Genomic DNA, 7,111 nt, shown 5'->3' with positions numbered 1-7,111 from the left:
GCCTCTTACCTCAGCTTTTCAGTGCTTGTGCATGTCTCAATGCTCTTTTATCTTTCGTTCTAGTTGTAGAACTTCCACTCAGCCAGCTTTCCATGGTTCTGCGTGATAGACCTTTTGTCTTTTAGTTGTCATTTTGAAACTGGTTGTGTGAGGCAGCAGTTTAGGTGTTTACCTATGCTACCATCTTGGTTTGTTTGTTTTTTGCCAGGTGAAATTTCTAAAGTCATACCACACCCACTATTTCTTGGGCAGAATTTTTAAAAAAATATATTTTTTATTTCTGAAAAGAAGGGAAAAGGAGAGAAAGAGAGAGAGAAACACCAATGATGAGAGAGAATCATTCATCAGCTGCCTCTTTCACGGCCCCCTTTTGTGATTGAGCCCACAACCCAGGCATGTGCCTTGACCAGGAATTGAACTCTGACGTCTTGATTCATAGGTTGGCGCTCAGCCACTGAGCCATGCCATCCTGGTTCTTCAGTAGAAATCAATATTACTTACAGAGAATTTAGTATAATTTTATTTTTCTACATTTTCTCTACTTTGATCTGTTGGAAAGATTGCTTATATGGAACTATTTTTCTTGAATTAGAAGACTGTAGTTTCATTTAGTAGTAGAACAGTGGAAAGCAGCTACCTATAAATTGTTCTCCTTTGGGATATGTATGGTATCCTGATGGTTGGGCCTTAAGATAGTGTTTCCAACAAGGTAGAGGCTTCCGTGAAAAACTCTCCAGCCAGCCTGGACCCCTGGTAGGGCTTGTGGTGAAGGAAGAGGGGGCTCAGATCCCCTGATAGGAGCGTCAGGGATGGGAGGACATGGCCACTATCATTAAAACAGATCTTTTTAGAAAATTCCATTGTATCTGCATGGTATTAATAATTTTTATGTCTGTTATTAATAGAAGAATATAAAAGCTTTATAGGGTTCTCAAATGAAGAATTCCTTAATCAGAATATAATGAAATAATTTTATTCAGAAATGTCTCATTAATCTGCCATTGTTAGCAATGACTTTTCAAAAAAGTTCATCTTATGTCCCCATTTTAAAAATAGATGTATATCTCTGTTATCTCAGATGGTCTGCAAAATATAGATAAGTTATCTTCTATTGTTTTTAATCTGAAAAACTAGATGAAAAAATTGGCTAGAATTGACTGAAGTCATATGGCCCAGATGTTTTGGTTGCAGATGAGGTGAGTTCATTGGTTTAGAAGGAACATTGCAGCTTCTTTTGGCTGATCAAAAAGGTCAAATTTATTTATTTATTTATTTATTTTTTAAATATATTTTATTGATTTTGTACAGAGAGGAAGGGAGAGAGATAGAGAGTTAGAAACATCGATGAGAGAGAGTCATCGATCAGCTGCCTCTTGCACATCCCCTACTGGGGATGTGCCCGCAACCAAGGTACATGCCCTTGACTGGAATTGAACCCGGGACCCTTCAGTCCCCAAGCCAATGCTCTATCCATTGAGCCAAACTGGTTTCTGCAGAAAGGTCAAATTTAAAACATTATAGAATGACTCAGGGTAAAACATTGAAGCTTCTCTTCACTTGTTTCATTTTTTCCAATACTAGCATTAATAACAGTTTGGTATCTTCAGATCTTTACAGATTCATCCTTTCTATTTTTCTTTGCACATACACACACAGAGAAGTAAGTGGAAATAATCTATACATACTTCATATGATTTTGCACAATGTCTTGGAGATTCATGCATGTACATATATGTCATGTTATGTATTGTATTTCTCTGTTGATGAACATTTTTGTTTGCATACTACCTAATAAAAGAGTAATATGTAAATTAACATCACTATGCTACGCCCACCAACCATGCCCACCAGCCAATTAGGGCGAGTATGCAAATTAACCCCAACCAAGATGGCTGCAGCCACAGAGAGCAGTTGAGAGGCTTGTGTTTCCCCAGCAAGAGAGAAAGCTAAGCTTTCCACACACCCTGGCCAGCCTAGGTCTCCACTCAAGGATACAGATTTTCAATTATAGAAGATAAATCCCAAGAAAAATGGCAGCAGCCACAGAGCTAGAGAGAACAAGCTTTCCACCTGCCCTGGCCAGCCTAGGCCTCCACTCAAAGATACAAAGTTTCATTTATAGAAGGTAAACAAATCCAAACAGAAATGGCTGCAGCCATGGAGCAAGCAGGAAGCCTGGCTCCACTCCAGGCTACAAAGTTTCAATTGTAGAAGATAAATAAATCCCAGATACCAAGGCCTCTGCTGGGTCACCAGGGGGTGTGGTTGCCTGCAAACCACCACAAGCCCCTTGCCCAGGCCACCCTACATCCCAAGAGAACCCCCACCCTGATCTGGGACACCCTTCAGAGCAAACCAGTTGGCCCCCACCCATGCACCAGGTCTCTATCCTATCTAATATTGTAAAAGAGCAATATGCAGGTTGACCATCACTTCAACACACAAGATGGCTGCCCTCGTGTGGTCAAAATTTCTTTCCCTATGTAGACACCACAAGATGGCTAGCAGGGGAGGACAGTTGGGAGGCACCAGGCCTGCAAGGGAGGGCAGTTGAGGGGGACCAGGTCTGCAAGGGAGGGCAGTTGGAGGCGATCAACTCTGCAGGTGAGGGCAGTTAGGGGTGACCAGGTTGGCAGAGGATGGTAACTGGGGACAAACAGGCTGGCAGGGGAGCAGTTAGACATCAATCAGGCTGGCATAGGTGTGGGTTAGGGGTAATTAGGCTGGCAGGCAGAAGTGGTTAGGGGCAATCAGGAAGGCAGACAGGGAGCCAGCAGTCCTAGATTGTGAGAGGACAGTCAAACATCCCTCGAGGGGTCCCAGATTGGAGAGGGTGCAGGCTGGGCTGAGGGACATCCCCTACCACATGCATGAATTTCGTGTACCGAGCCCCTAGTGTTATAATAAAGTTGTAACTATAATAATAGTAATATTAGCTGATAACATTTATTGAAAGTATGTACCAGGCATGTGCTAATTTATCTCATAATTAACAACCAAATATAGTATACACTATTAAAATAAACATTTTATCAATGAAGGTTTTTAGTTTCAAAGAGGTTAGTAATAGGCCCAAGAACATTGTACCTTTGTACAGTTGTATGCATGTAAGAGATTTGTAGGTGTAAGATTGTCAGATGAAAGGGAACATTTCACCATTTTTAATTCTGCTAAATTGTGTTCCAAAAAAACTTTATCAATTCAAACTTAACATCAAAGTGTGGAAGCACCTATTTTCTTACATTGTTACACTAAATAGTGTAAATCTTTTAACTGTTTTCCAATTTGTATTTATTTGTTTATTATAAATGAATATATTTTATGCTTATTGGTTATTTGTATTTTTTCTGTGAATTGCCTTTTCATATTGTTTTCCCACAATTCTGTGGAATTGGTAGTCTTTTTTATTGCTTTGTCGGTGCATATAAATTGTATTCATGTATAATTATGCTTTATTATATATGTTTCCACCAAGGGCTTATGTTTAGCTTTGTTTATGATGGATTTTGTCTTATAGAAGATTTAAATTTTTATGTACCAAATCTGCCAATCTTTTTCTTAGTTTTATAGTTTGCTTAAAAAAACTTAGTTACCTCAAAATCTTAAGTACATTTTCTTTTATTCCTATACTTGTTATGGGTTGTGTAACTTTCTTTTCTTTGGAGTGTTACAGTGTAGTATAGGGATCTATGTATTTTTCACCTGCATGAATTCCCTGTTTTATAACAGTATTCATTGAATGCAGTTTTTCTCTCACTGAAGTGAAATTTTGCCTGTGATGTGTGTCAGGGGGACCTTTCATTCCAGTTACTTGAATGTACAATTATTATTATGAGACAAAGGAAAAGATTCTTGGACTTGTCACAGGTGTAGGGGATCTGTGTGTTTCATTTCCCATTCTTTCCTCTATTTTTTGTCTCCAAGTCTATTCACTTGGAATGGAAATACTTGTTGGGTGAAGGTGTGTTTTGTGTGGCAACTTATGGAGAGTGATGCTAATGGTGTGAAATGCCTGGGGCACCCTACCCAGAGCCAATGTGGCTGGACCAGGCCCTTGAGGTGGTTCTTATCATGACTGCAAGTTGCCTCCCAGTAACAACCACTAGGAAAGTTTGATAAAAACAAGCCCTGGAGGCCACTCAGGAAGGTCATGCATAAAGAGAGAGAGCCCGGACCGGGGTTCTTCCTAGAACCCTAGGATTTTGAGGGTTTACTCTTCATTGGTGAGTTTAAAACAAACAGAAATGAAAGCACGGGAAATGGAAAGCAAGTTGTCAAATGGTCAGTTATCTGACTCACCTAGGATTTGATAAAAAGTGGAACTTCATGGGTGGAGTGGCAGGTTGTGTAGCTGGACATGTGTTTATACAAGATGGTTGTCTTTGAAATGGAAGTCTCAGCAATCAAAAACTTAATGCTACCCACTTACATGACAATCAGAACTAATTATAGGAAAAATCCATTAAAGATCTACTTGTTGATTATTTTTTCTTCTTATAAGGGCAGATCTCAACGAGAAATGGTATATTTATTCATTTCTGATTCTAGAGATAGAAGAGAACCACATATATCCTAAAATTTCTTATCTTTTGATGGACTGGGTAGAAATCCTTTAGTGGGACAAACAGCATTTTAATCTAGAACTAGCAATATGGTAGAAGTTTCTTTCTTCCTTCCTTCCTTCCTTCCTTCCTTCCTTCCTTCCTTCCTTCCTTCCTTCCTTCCTTCCTTTCTTTCTTTCTTTCTTTCTTTCTTTCTTTCTTTTTCTTTTTTAAGAAATATGATTATAAAATTGAGTTTCCTACATATGAAAATCCCCAAGATATATCGTTAATGGGGAAAAAAGCAAGGGGTGGAACAGTGTGTATAAGGTATATATCTTGTTTAAAAAACAGTAGGAGGAGAAATGTGTATTTGTATGTAAATAATACAAACTCTAGAAAGATATCTAAGAAAATAAGTTTGTATCTATTATGGGCAGAGGTGGGGCTGGATCTAGCCAGGCATGGGGAGAAATAGAGGGAGATGTTTTGCTGGTGACAATTTTAAACTATCTAGATTTTGAACAATGTTGAAGTATTACTCATATTCTTTTTTTTTTTAATAAAGAGGGAGGTGCGGTCAGTCATTAAACATGGCAGACGTTTTAGTAAGACAGGAATGGGAAGGAGCCTGTTAGGTTTCCCCATGATTTGTTACATTATGAGCTTTACTGGAACAGATTCTTTGGAGAGTTGGTGGAAGATGCAAGACTGCATGCAGTGAATTGCAATGTGAATGAGAAGTATTTTTCTAGAATACATTTCTGAATTAAGAAAGCACTGCCAAACAGTGGTTTTATATCTTATCTTATTTTTTTATTGGTCTATATATTTTTAATTTATTTTTATTTTTAAAATATATTTTTAAAAAATTCTTTATTGATTAAAGTATCACATATTTGTCCTCAACTCCCCATTCCAATTCCCTACCCCTCCCACTCATGCCCCCACCCCCCTATTGTCCTTGACCACTGGTTAGGCTCATATGTGTGCACACAAATTCTTTGGTTGATCTCTCCCTTTTATCCCCACCCTCCCTCTGAGGTCCAACAGTCTGACCCATGGCTCCTTGTCTCTGGGTCTGTTTTTGTTCATCAATCTATGTTGTTTACCATTTCCTCCAGATGAGTGAGATCATGTCCTACTGGAAATATACTTATAAGAATAAAAAATGAGACAAGCTATAATCGTTATGCTGAAAGGCATATGAATCAGTCTGTAGTAAGCTTCTTTCTGGGCCACCAGTTCTTTTGAGACCCAATTTCAATGTCAAACAGTTCCTTATGTGTACATGCCAGCAATGATATTTCAGTTCTGGGTGGTGGACAAATGGTGGTAATGCAGGTCCGACCCTCTTTGGATTGGTCCTGGGCAACCTGCAGTGACGCACAGCTGCTGACTTCTATTATGGCAAGGCATCGTCAGCATCTTCCATCTCTGGACTGCTTCTCTTCTGACTTTATGGTTGGAGTAGTCCTGTCAATTCCTCTCTGTTGCCAGAATCCACATGGTCTCAGAGTTGTTTTCTGAAAATATACAAACATATTCTTGACCAAAAGTTAATAAAGGAATATTTTCTATAATTTTGACTTGGGATCCTTTTTCATTTTTTGCCAAAATGATTTTCCTCTGGCTTGTTTTGACACTATGTGTGTTTTTCATGGGTGTCTTGCTGTTAGCATTACAATTAATTTTCTAAAGTACAAATTTTCTAGATGTAATTTACTTACAGGATATTTTTCCTTACATGGTATTCTTCTACTTTCCCCCCTTTTTAAAAAATTTTTAAATTTTTTTACTTTCCCCCTTTTTGATTTAAATATTAGGAGGCTTTTGAAAATTTTATAATGTAGTCTTGATACTTCTAAATCTTTTTTTTTTTTTTGCACTGTAATATGACTGCTTTAGGTTCATTTCCTATTGTGAGATTTTATCCTTAGATGAACTACCAATAAAGATTTTAGTTAACACTTTAAGAACAGCTTTTTGTCCAGTGTTATTAGTTTTTCTAGAATATCCGCTTATTTCAATTAGCCAATTTAAATTAGCCTGAAAACTTGTCTACTATTTTACTATCAAATTTGTTACTCTAAAATAGGGGTGTCGAACTCAATCAGAGAAGGGGCCAAAATCTAAAATCCAGCCTAAATCACGGGCCGAATGGTTTACTGAACAGTCATAAACTGACAATGTCATAAACTGACAGCGGAGTGCAGTGATGACAGCGTGGTGCGGGCCACATTGCAAGGCCTGGCGGGCTGGATTTGGCCCGCGGGCCTTGTGTTTGACACATGTGCTCTAAAACAATCTTATTTTACCACATAAATATTAGGGGAGAGGATTATTTGCCTTCTTGAGTAGGCCCTGAGCATTTCTGGTGGTAGGCTGGATTTAGATATAAAAAACCCACTTCCCCACACCATGTTTACAAGACAACTCAAACAAGTCTTGTTGTAGTGCGAGGACAGCTGCTGTCAGCCAAGTCTCTGTCTTTTACCCGGGTCCCGATTTGAGCTGGGCATGGGAAGTTAAGCAGCAATGGGGGCAGGAGACTCCCTCAGCAGGGGTGA

The sequence above is a fragment of the Pipistrellus hanaki genome (genome assembly GCF_964339955.1).
Source record: "Pipistrellus hanaki genome assembly, chromosome: 1".
NCBI classification, from domain to species: Eukaryota; Metazoa; Chordata; class Mammalia; order Chiroptera; family Vespertilionidae; genus Pipistrellus; species Pipistrellus hanaki.
The sequence above is the reverse complement of the archived record's forward strand: the minus strand, read 5'-3'. Positions refer to the sequence as shown.